Here is a 13,151-nt window from a genome sequence, read left to right as displayed (position 1 = left end):
AAACATGATAATGGGTTAAGTACTCAGATTAGAAAGACCACTTCCATTAATTTTCTTCCTGACCTGCTGCGAAGGAGCACTCTGAGTGGTAAATAAAGGACAACCAAGTTGATACCGGTACTTGCAGCAGGATGTTTCAGCATTCGGTGTAAAGGAAAAACAAAACACCACAGAACAGGGAACGGAGCTGGGAAAGTAATTCCAAACTCCTGTAGTGCAAAGTAATGATTGCTTATGGATGGATCCCACGGACTTGGTATGCAGCCATCTGCACAGTAATCAGCAACGTTCATGGGAAAAATGATACAGAACTTGCCTGCGCTCTGCTTACAGCAGGGATTTCTCTTCGTACAAAACAAAAGAACGAATATTATGGGAGCTGAAATGGTTTGTTGGTAAAGTGATCATTTTAGTTTTATTTCCAGTGGTTCTGACTGGAACTGCTGTAATTTCATAAATTTATTATAATTAATGTGCAAAAAAAAAAGTCACAAACACTGTTTCATTCTCAGATTTACAGTCTGAGAATCTTTCAGAACCTCTCTTTGAATCTAACTTCAGTGTTAGCTGATGTTCTCTCTGATGTGTGCTAGCTGATGTTCTCTCTCTTGCTGTTAGAAATCCCAGTGATGGTACCAGCAAATTTGCGGACTAGCCAATGCCTAACACCCTGGGAATAGCTTTTTCATTCCACTTTTCCTTATGCTTTTATCAGCCTTTTTATCCACTCATCCACACATGCACATATGCCTCTGACACTCTAAATAATTACAAAATTGTAGATGTGCCCCAACTCTTAAAAAGTAAGAATACTGCTGGAAACTAATTAAACTCTTCAACTCTCTTGGGTTTGGACTGACAGACTCGTAACCTAATTGCAGTCAAAAAATCAGCTGAGATGATAGCTGGCTTTGCACTTTTTCATTCGCAGGATGATATTAGTCACTGTTCACAACAACTTTTTGCAGATTTACCTCCCCTGCTCCTCCAAAGAATCAAAGGGGAAACACAAAATCAATTTTGGGGGAAACTGTTCTTCTCCATCTCTGGGCTCCACAGTCACAGGACGTCACGTGACTCACATACTCCACTATTTCATTAAACAAACTCTTTAGAGCCTTTTGGGGTGGGGTGGGGATGGTGTATCCTTGCACGTGTTTTAAACTAAATATAAATCCTGTGACGAACTGGACAACAGGCTCTTCCACACATGAAAGAAATCAAAAAATGGCTGCCAAAGCTAAGGAGCAAGAAGTTTACCCAGCTTTTATACATAGGCACTGACAGCTCACAGCTCTGAGAGCACAAACTGTTTGTGACTGAGGTTTCATTTTCATTTCAAATGAAGATAATTTCACATCTTCTCCCTCTCCTGTCATACACGCTGTTCCTCTCAGATCAAGCATTAACCGTTTCAAAAGTTTCTGCTCCGCCAGCTGCTGGAGAGCCATGAGGCTGCAAACCCTTGCCAGGCAGTTCAGCATCGGCTTCGTTCACCGCGGACTACGCTGGCTCAGCCCACCAGTGCCGCTACCCTAGAGCAGGTGCTCAAGTACATTACTGTTGGTAATGTACGAGCAACCTGAAATATCTGTACTGATAAAGCATCCGTGTGGGGCAGTACATTAGCCAATATGTTATTTATGGCTCAGGCCTGTCTTGCCACTAGTCACATCTTTTCAAAACTCGTGATCTTATGGATACTAGAAATTCAGTCAAATATCGGTGCATCATAAATATGTCCCCGGAGCTGTCTCTCATGCTGAAGAACCATTTCGCTTCTGTGATTAGAACCATTTAGAATTTAGTTTATTTATATGTTTGCACCAGTGTACTTTAAAGAAAAGAAAGGCAGCATTGTAGACAACTGTTATCATATCTGTTTTTTCCTAGATGTATATGACAACATGGGAACAGGAAATCAAAGCACCTGAAAATACAAAAAAGTGACTTCTTTTTCTTTATTATATATTGAAAGGAAATACCAACAGCTCCAAGAATGGCAAAGGATTATGCCAGCTTTTCTTGAAATACCAATTTCTCTTCAGACTGACAACACCTTTCCTTCGGGTGCTCCAAATTGCCCATTTTTTTAATATTGTTTTTTTTGCTTCTTATTAATTAATAGGGCAGTTTGCTTCTTTTTAACTAATAGTTTCTTAAAAAACATGTGTTTTTTTTCATTCCTTACATTTTTTTCCTTATTTTTGAATACAAACAGCTTAAAAATTGCAATATAAAACCTGTATATTTTATTACAATAATAGGTGGGAGGCACAGGGAGGAATCAGGCCCAAGATGCCTCCCACACTTGTTTTATTAAAAAAATGGCAAAAAATATGTGTATGGGATTTTTTCATTGCGGTTGACTTTTACAAGAGAAGGTCTTCATATTGGCATGAAAAGTAATAAATGCAATGTGTCAGATTGGGGTTTAAAATAAATTCATTCTTTTAACTCTTTTAATGTAGCATTATCTTTTAATTTACCAACACAGAAACTGATCTGTCAGGCAGTTACAGTTTAAAAATGTACATATGTATATTATTCAAAATAATGTGTTCCCATTAAATTCTCTTTCCTTTGCATTTGAACTGGTTTTCTATTTGCTGCCGAAGAGCCTGTTTCTCATTGACTAGAAGAGCAAGTAATATTCAAGTAATTTCTGCAAGCTGCAAAATGTTCAAGCTATTTATACATTAAAATTATAATTCTGCAGTGCAAATGAAACCAATCTTACTCTGTTTAAACAGACAGTGGGCTACAAGTCCCTTCACGAATAGAGGAATCCTCTTTCATAAACTTTCTGTTAGCAGGTGATTGAATTCTGCAGGAAAATTCACTATTATTTTCACAGGGTCAGCTATTAGATGGCATCGGTTAGCTGCAGCCAGGGGAAAGGGGATTTATGTATTGAATTCGAATAATCTACGGGACTGGGGGAGGGAGGGGGAAGGATACTTCTGTAACAGCTAATCATATGGAAAATGATTAGGGCGAAAAATGAGAAAGCATACAGTCCACCCTTTAAGACAGGTTGTATGGGATTATTTAAAGCATTCTGTATTACAAAAAATAATTTGCATTTATTTAAAATACCTCCCTAATCCATATTTACTAAATATTCTTACCGCCTTTTTCAAAGGCAAGGAAAAATAACATGGTTTTCAGTGAATATTCTGATGTCACGATGCTGAAAAAAAGGGAAAAGGACGACTTCACCATTGCATGTGAGGAAGAGAGGACTCTGCACTTCCCAGAGGCAGTTGGTGCTGCAGATTTGGGAGAAGTACTGAGGTGATCTCAAAGATAACTAGTCACCAGATTTGCTCCCTAAGAAATAACCCTCTGACATGAAGGCATCAGGCAGAAGCTGTAAGTAGAAACGTTTGGGCAGAACTCTGAAGTACCGCAGTTGTCTTGAAGGATCGAGAGGCTCAGGGCCATCCCCACAAATTCTCCATTGTTCATTCAAAGCTGACTTCATTTGTGTGTTTCAAATTGGGACAGCCCTTTGCAATGTGCAAAGTCTGATTTTCACACTTTTTCCTCCTCCTTTTCTTACTGGAGTGGATGTCTTAATTGCTCTGAAGTGAGAATACAGGTTTCTGAAGTGCTTGACACCACTCCAACTTACCACGTTTGATGCCACTGCAGGGCCACGGGGCAAAAAATGCAGATGATTTACAGAAGTAACTGTTTCTCCACCTCTGGAGCCTCTGTATTTAAAACTGCAGTAGTATACATTGTTCTAAGTATTTTTGTGACAAACAAAAATAAATCAGTTCAATATCAGTTCCGTCCTTTGGTCTTTTAAGCTCACCGAAGGCACATTCAGCCCATGCCTACGTGCATTATAAGGCTCCTGAAACATTTTCTTTCAGAATCTGTGGTCATGTCTCGATAACGGATCAGCAAGCCATTTCAAATTAAGCCATCTGTCGATAATGTAAGGTGACTTTATCAATCTAAGACAAAAGTCTACCCTAACAGTCTTTTAAACTTCTGCAAAATACCCGTACAGTATTTTAATAAAGTAATGTTGTTTATGCAGCACATGATGTCTAACATTTCTGCAGGTCCATGTATGGCTATGTATTTTTACTGGAAAGGACGTATATCGTTAGGTTTATAAATAAGGAACAAAAATCTGCCTGTTGCTCTGGGGAAGGTCAAGTCAAATGTCCCCTGGAGGCCCTGCTGTACCCACCAGCCCCACTGCTGCCCTGGGGCGTCTTCTCTGCATTGAGCTACCACCTCTCTCTATGTATGGGAATGCATATGCAGGTCATGGCAGCCACGTTCCTGCATACAAGCAAAATTTACTGACCAAAAAACTCAACTGGCAGGGAAACTTATTTTGCTACAGGAAGAAGAAAAGCTCATCGTCTGGTTGAAATAATTCTTCTAGCTACAACAGCAGAACTAGCTCTGCAAAGAGAAATATGTTATTGCAAGGGACAGAGAGCAAACACAGGCAAGTTGCCTTCTGCTTATATTACATTGTTCTCATCTATTTTTGTTTCACTGTGTCTTGTGTATTACTGGCTGTTAAACAAAAACATACTAGTGGTTTAAATTCCTATTCAAACTGTGCTCGTTCTTTACTATTCTGCCAAAATTTACACAGTGCATTTAGCTGCTTTTGGCAGAGAAATCCTTTTGGTGGAGTTTAGTCTAAAACCAATAAACTATGGAGAAAAAACGGCTCTGAATGTAACAGAATTTTAATGGATGAAAAAGAAAACCTTTTCATATTGGATTCTTGCCCTTCTCACTCACATTCAAAAGAGACTGATAATCTTTTATTTATTGACATAAGATCTATTCCAAATCTCCCCCAAACCAATGGAGAGTCCGTCCATTAAACTAGATGATGTATACATTGGGCTGTTCAAGTTTGAGATGGGGATAATGGGAATGTAGTGTGTTCAAAACTTGAAATGTGGGGGAAAAAATTAGAAAAAATCCTGTTGTGTTTTCCTTCCATTTCCTTTTGTGGAGGCTTTTGCTGTTCCATTTGTCCACCAATGAGGGTGAAGAATGGCTTTCTTTGATGAAGTGGGGCTGTGGACTTGAGATAAAAGGTAGGGAAGATAAGCCATAAGTGGAACCAGAGTGTAGGAAGAGCAACAGCAGTCAGAGCAACTCCAGGCACTTCTACCGAATCGCAAGGTGGTGTCTAGTACTTGGTCTTTTCTCACTACGTAGCTTAAAGGCAATTCATAAAAATACTGAAGAATGTCACTTTGGACATTCACCACTGCTCATATGAGAATGCTCCATCTTACACTTCATTATGGCTTTGAAACTTTAACTAACCCCCTCTTACAGGGCAACAGACCAGTATTCCACAATCCTATTAAGACTACAGCAAGGTCAAGAAGGCCAGTGGTATCCTGGGTGGCATTAGGAGGAGCATTTCCAGCAGGTCGAGGGAGGTGATCCTTCCCCTCTACTCCGCAAGACACATGTGGAGTGCTGGGTCCAGTGCTGGGCTCCCCAGTCCAAGGCATGGACACACTGGACCGAATCCAGGAAAGGCCCACAATGACGATGAAGGATCATCTGACATACACTGGTGAGTTGAGAGAGCAAAGACTGTTCAGCCTGAAGAAGAGAAGACTCAGGGGGATCTTATCAATGTTTACAAATACCTGAAAGGAGAGCGCAAAGAAGACAGAACCGGGCTCTTTTCAGTGGTGCCCAGTGACAGGACAAGAGGCAATGGGCACAAACTAAAACACAATAAATTCTATATGAATATAAGAAAAATCTTTTTTACTGTCAAGGTGGTCAAACACTGGAACTGGCTGCCCAGAGATGCTGTGGAGTCTCCATCCTTGGAGATATTGTAAACCCAACTGAGTGCAGTCTTGGACAACCTGCTGTAGCTGACCTTGTTATTCGCAACTGGCCCACACTGATTAAGGAGAGAGGCTAAACACGCGCGTGAGGTGTCCCGTTCAAATTGGGGCACCCTGAATGTGGTTTTATAAAGCATTTCAAGCATTTAGGTGCAACACAATTTGACTAATTGCTACTTCACAAACACACACTACTGCTTACTAATCATAGTAAAATTTTGCAAAGCACCTGTATTTCTATGGTATCGTCATCCAGGTACTTCTCTATTGATCAGACGGCCCCAGAGTTGGTCTTGCTATAGTTACTTATCTATGATGACAGACAATGGTAAGGTTTCAAATACATGTTAGAGGGATCAGGACACTGGCATTATCTTGGTTGTCCAGGGGTATCTTTTATCCTTCATGAACAGCAAGAAGCAAAGTCCTTATCTTGGAGGCCAGGATGTCCTTCTCCTGCTTATGAGCTGAGGCCCTTTAATTTGCTTGCTTAAGCATGACCATTCAGTCTACAATGTAGACTATATATATTTTAAAGAAAGTTAATACAATTTTACACTATAAATATTAATTGGTATAATAGTTAGAGAATGAGATTTTCCTAACACCCTGCTTTGAGCAGGAGTTGGACCAGATGATCGCCAGAGGTCCTTTCCAACCTCAGCCATGTTGCGATTCTGTGAGCACAGGGAGGGAGATGATTAGTGGGTAGATCTCAGCAAAAATGTCACTGGCAGTTATAACACAGCAAGTTCATGTTAATATGAAGAGAATGTACACTTCCACTAACCACCCCCTTGAAACGTGTGTGGCTAGCTAAGCTAGATATGAAGGCAAAACACAAGCACAGCACTGTGCATGTACCTCCATGCTCTACCTGTAGAAAGCTGAACCTGGAAAAGGAAAGAGCTCACTGTTTTATAATTTCAGGTTAAAAAACTTTTTTCTTTTAATTCTTTTTTATTTCTTTATGCCTTACTCAGATAAAACACAATCATATATTTTCTATGGATTTTCTTCAGTGTTAGTATAATTCCTTTGGAAAACTGTCACCACGCTGCTATCAATGCATCTGCCACATACATCCTTCTGGGAGCTAGAGGGCAATGGCTTCCCACAGGAGGTGGCAGGAGGTTCTGGGTAACTATGCTTGGGACAGGGAGAAGGAGAAAGGAAAAGGAACGTATACTAGCAAATGCTAACTTTTTCTGACAGACGTGCAAATTGAGCACATCCCAGATGACTCGTACCTTTGAAGGGGGGCTGATTCCTCAATCCTGCTTCCTATAAGAGGCTTCCTGATTTATAACAGCTACTTTCTAGGTAGCTAAATGGCTGTGTTGAGAATATTTTTGCATCCAAACAAAGATTTTTTTTTAATGTCATTGTATTAGAATGCCCTTGAACAGCAAGTCATGCTGTATGTTTGAGCGTACTCTCTACTCACACATGAAAAACTGGAGACTGTTGTTCATAAGCATCATCTCCTAAAAAAATCAAAGTTCTGGACCCAATCTTTATCACTGGTTGACAATTTAACAGTCCATACCAGTCTATACAGAAATGTTTGCTCAACAAGTAGTTCTTCATTGAGACTCTTGAGTGTACAAAATGAGCCCAGCTCCTGCAGAGTAGAAGCCCTGCTCCCTCACTGCCTTTCTGTGGAGGCTGTAAGTTTTTTCTAGAGAGCAGCAGAACCAGAGCAAAAGCTTCCAAACACTTCACAGACAGATATAAAGGGATCATATCATAAACAACGAAACTGATGCAGCCTTGGGATGGAAAGTGACAGTTGTGCTGTGTCGTTAAAATAATGAGGAAAAAAGCAAAGGATCATTTCTGGATTAGAATCTGTGGTAAATAAACAATAGACAAAGAGCATAGAAGATAAACAAAAGATTAGACATCTAAGGAGTCTGTTCAAGTATAAATTTGCATCACAGTTCAGTTAAACATGCAATGCAAATACCAGTGTGTTGGAAATCCTGCTCCACCTAAAAAGATAATATGTATATATCTCTTCAGGCTATGTGCTCCGTTCCAGGGCAAAGTACAAAGCTGCTGGTCACTGTGGATCTCATAACTCAGATAAAATTTAATGTAGATCTATTACGGCAGGGCTTCCGAACTAGGGCACTTCTATACAACAGCATACACTGACCAAAAACTAACACATGTTCTTAATTAGAAAAGTGCTGTCTAACATCAACACTGAGATTTTCATCAATGTACATCTTTTATATTTCCTGTAGTTCTGAAAAGTCGCTTCTATATAATTTTTTTTCATCTTAATAGTAAATGAATAAGGTTGTTTTCCTAAGTCAAAACAAAAGCTTACCTGGGACAAAACAAAAATTGTGTTGGACGTCATTCATGTATTTTCCTTAGAGCTACACTTCCCTCTTTAACTTCACCTTACTGATTTTTTATATTTGGGAAATCATATTAAATTCAAAACCTGGCTTTCTAGCACTTTCCAAGTCCTTTAAGCCTGTCATGCTTCGTCCCATCCAGAAGTTGTATCTAAAAGTACAGAACATTCCAATTACATTCAGATATTCCAGATCACTATTATAAACAGCAGGCTAGGGCAGTTAGAAAAACTAGATTCCATTTGAAATTCCTTTCAAGTTTGTCTGAAAGATACAGCCAAATGAGGAAAGACTTTGAGAAGCAACAAAAATGAGAAAATACATTTAGAAAAGGCCTAAAAAAATGTTTTATCTTGGTGGGAAAAGATACCAAGATGAAATAAGTCTTCTAGTATGTAAAAAAACTTCTTCTAACAAAAGGGGCTGTGATCACTTTTTCTCCATCTCTAATAAGACAAGGGAAAGGAAAGACCTACTTAATATATCTATAGTAGGGCAATAAAGCTGGTTAAAGTGCTGAAAGGAATGTCCTATGAGGAGCGGCTGAGGACTTTGGGCTTGTCTAGTTTGGCTGAGGGGTGACCTCATTGCTCTCTACAGCCTCCTGAGGAGGGGAAGTGGAGAGGGAGCTCTTCTCCCTGGTATCCAGTGATAGGATGGGTGGGAATCGTTCAAAGTTGCGCCGGGGGAGGTTTAGACTGGACATTAGGAAGAATTTCTTTACAGAGACTGGAACATTGTAAAGAGCATTTCTTTACAAACACTGGAACAGGCTTCCTAGAGAGGTGGTCGGTGCCCCGAGCCTGTCAGTGTTTAAGAGGCATTTGGACAATGCCCTTAAACATGCTTTAATTTGGCCAGGCCTGACTTGGTCAGACAGTTAGATAATCATTGTAGGTCCCTTCCAACTGAAATAGTCTATTCTAGTCTATTCTAGGTCAAATAGCTCAGGCCCTCTGAGAGGTCTGCAGGTTCGTTCCCTCGAGACACTTAGTGGCCCAGCTTCTCCGATCCTCTGACCTCCCAAGTGCCTAGACACAAGTGCTGGCCACACAGCTCAGCAGTAGCGTTGAGTAACATACGTTGGGGTCCAGCCCCTCAAGGGTCCTGGCTGCCTGTCTGCACTGTTACCAGCACTCAAGCTAGCTAATTCAGATCGGTTTGCACAACCTGCAGTCATAGCAGCATGTATCTTCACAAAAATACTGCTGAGCTTCAGCACCCATCTCCATCTGCCTTCCAGTATAGGAAGGGCACCCAGAGTGCCAGTTGTCAACCATACCTATTTAGGAAACCAGAAAAAAAAGAGTACTCAATAAATGTCTTTGCTCTAACTTCATCAGTCAAGGATATCATCTACTTAGGAGTTCCACCACAAGGAATATGAATAAGGGCTGGGATGTATAATTTTGTATCAAGAGGCATAAACAAAGATGGAAATCGTGAGGATGGGAAAGGAGCTGTGTATTTCCAAGACAGGCAGCTAACCAGGTAACAGCAGTGTTTTGGATCACAATGCCCAAGCCTTTTCAGCAGCCAGTTACCTTACAAAAGATAACAGGAAAGAACAAGACAAATTAGGAGCAATCACAGCCATTTCACAGTTACCTGTTAGAGCCTTCCCATACTTTGACTGACATTGCAGAACACAAAAGAATACGCATAACAATTTCAGCTGTTGCTTGTGTAGATTTTGGTAGCCTGCAAATGCACACGTCCATACAAGTATGTGGTTTTACAGCACCTTCCACTCCTTCCACTGGTAATCCATGCTCGTAAGGAGCTCAAGCAACCTCACAGAAAGCTGACCAGATCCAATCTATCCATAGACTAAGCTGACATATACCAGAGTGCTTCAGTTCCTTGGACCAGCTCACCACACAATTGTACAGCGCAAGAGAAGAGGCCAGAACTGGGGGAAGGATGATAATGCTTCAAACCCCACTGAGATCACAAGTTGCTGGGGAACATCAGGCTAAGAGCCATCTGTTAAATGTTGGTGCAGGAAAGGAATGGCCGTCACATCAGCCCATACAACACAGCTCAGGGAAACACAGTACCACGCCGTACAATCAGGAAACAGACAGCAATTTAAGAAAATGAAACTAACACCCACAGTGTGGCTCAACAGATAACTGGCCTGCAATAATCAAAGGAGTACAGCTGCTCTTTGCTTGAGCACTAATATTATGTAGATACAGGCTTATGCCTGCAGAGATTCCCTCAGGCTGTGAGCTCATCTGAGTGCACAACCAAGCAAGGCTGGTGTGAGTCCCAGTCTGAACACCAGTTCTGCTGGCTGATAAACCAAGAACTATGTGGAAATGATCTATGCTGACCTGCCTACTGCTCCTAAAGGACTAGCAGGTCCTGCTGCCTCTGGACTGGTTGCTATTAGCATTACAGTGCTTGCAAGACTCATCGCCAGGGAAAATGATCATTTGCAGTTCACTCAACTTTCCCTATTCAGCAACTGAGAACTTAAGTAAATGCCAAGGAACGTATCTTCCTGGGGGCCGGTAGCAGCAAGCAGAAAAATATGAAGAATACACTGCAGTGATCACCGTATATGGATTTACAGGCATTTGTCATTTCATTTTCATTTTCTTTCTTTAAAAAGAAGCCTCAAGAAGCAGAACCCGAGAAGGAAGGAGAGTAACATGCAGGAAGTGTTGAGAAAGAACCAAAGGTAGTACGATGGGCAAACAGAGGAAATGATGAGAGAGATGGCCAGACAGTCACATCAGCATCAGGGAAAATACAAGCCTATGTGACTAGTAAGTCTTTTTAAAGAAAAGTTGAGAGGCTATTGCCAGAGTAGACACAGAATTTATTTGCCTCTGAAAAGAAAAAGCCCTGGAGACCTCTGTGTGACCTCCACACCTGAAAAATAGAGCAGATGCTGGAACAGATAAATATCGGTAGATATCAGTAGGACAGCACGGAGAAACAACATAAGAAATGAGTGAGTAGTAATTTAGGGAACAGAATAAAGAAAAGAGATGATTTTAAAAAAATTTAAAAAGGGAAGAAGAAACAAGTTTTGTAAAAGATCTTGCAAATGTTTTTTTCACTAATGAGAAGAGCTCAAAGAGAGGGCTGGATTATTTCAAGCGTTGGTGCACAATGTGATAGGAGGAATTATTAAGATAACAAATACAGTGAGGTAATGCTCATGGAATGTAGGTGTCATAAGACAGATCAAAGGTTTAAATGGCTGAATACTATTGTACATATAATGACTTGATAAATATAAAGAAAACAGAGGAAATAGCAGGAATCAACTCTGGAAGCTCTTAGGACTGGAACCTTGAGAACCTCTGGCAGTCTGATCTACAGATCACACTAGATATGAACAGTGATTTCTCATTTCAATAGGCAAAGAAAATGAAGAAGAAATGGTATCATTATGGGAATATACATTAGAGAACAAACCCTATGCAATGGGGGACAGGATTTCAGTGCTTAGTTTCCACACCAGTCACTGAGAAACAAGATAGTATTTTTGACTCACTTTTGCTGAATAATGAGACTACTGGGAAAGACCTGATATACAATAAGAATTTTTGTTTTAATAAATAATGAAGTCATTCTAGAAGAGTTGATTTTATGCTGGTGTCATTGTTTAACCCCAGCTGGCAACTAGGACCATGCAGCCGTTCACGCAGTTCTCCTGCTTCCTCACAGAAAGGCAGGGACAAGAGGGAGAAAAGGAAGGGGAAAGGAAAGGTAAAAAAAATCGTGGGCTGAAATAAAGACAGTTTAATAGAATAACAGAAAAGGAAACACAAGTCACTGTCACCACCTGGCGAATTGGTACCTTCCTGAACAGTGATCACGGATTCCATTCCCCCCACCCAATCGCCATTTATATACTGAACATGATGTCTATGGTACAGAACATTCCGTTGGCCATTCCGTCATTCTGTCTGTACTCCTTGTCAGCTTCCATGGGAAGCTGAAAAGAGTCCTTGAAAAGTATAAACATCACTTAGCAACAACTAAAACAACATGCGTTATTGACATTCCTTTCACAGCAACCACTAGAAAGAAAATTAATTCTTTCCCAGATGAAACCAGGACAGCTGGAGAATCACATCAACAAACTTCATGCTTAAATGTCTGCAAATGGCATCTGAAGGGAAAAAACTCGTGGGAAGGGGATGATGCTGATGGCCAAACAGGCAAGACATACCCTACCAAAACAGCAGACCTGGTTAATGGAAATAGCTAAGAAATGCAAAAAAAGCAAAAGCAAAAAAAAAAAAAAAGACCCAAAACCTTGTGAAAACAATGAATGAACAACTTAGTTGAAGCACAGAGAGCAGAGCAGCTAAACAGGAGTCTGTCTCACAAGACTGCTAGGATTGAAGCTGATTAGTGGTAATGATACATGAGAAAAGACACCTAGCCAGGTGTTGATCTGGTTCACTCCAGAAATGATCTGGCTAATATGAGGATATATTGTCTGCACAGCCTCCCACTCAGTAGCCTCAAACATGGGGTAGGTAACCTGAAACACCAGGCAAGTCCTCCTAACTGGCATCAGAGCTGTGACCCTATAAAGTAAGATGAAGCTGAGGAAACTCACCAGCCTCTCTGGGGCAACAGCTCAATTTGGGCATTGCTTCGATTTCTACAGATGAGAAGTAACCAGGTGCCTCGGCAAGCACACACAGCTACAGGGGCAAAACTTTAATGATCTCCAGTGAAGCAGGCTATGCCCCTAAAGGGGCCTGCTAGAGAAAGCAGTCCCTCTCCTCCAGGCAAAAGGATGCAGCAAGGGTTCACATCTGCAGTGCTCAGGGCTAGCAGCGTCTAAAGCAGATGCTGCACTCCATGGCACTTGGTGTTCTCTGAGTCACACGTGCTGAGTCAAAGGTATTATTATTATTTCTTATAATTTTTCATG

This window comes from Larus michahellis, chromosome 2 (genome assembly GCF_964199755.1).
Source record: "Larus michahellis chromosome 2, bLarMic1.1, whole genome shotgun sequence".
NCBI lineage: Eukaryota > Metazoa > Chordata > Aves > Charadriiformes > Laridae > Larus > Larus michahellis.
The sequence above is the reverse complement of the archived record's forward strand: the minus strand, read 5'-3'. Positions refer to the sequence as shown.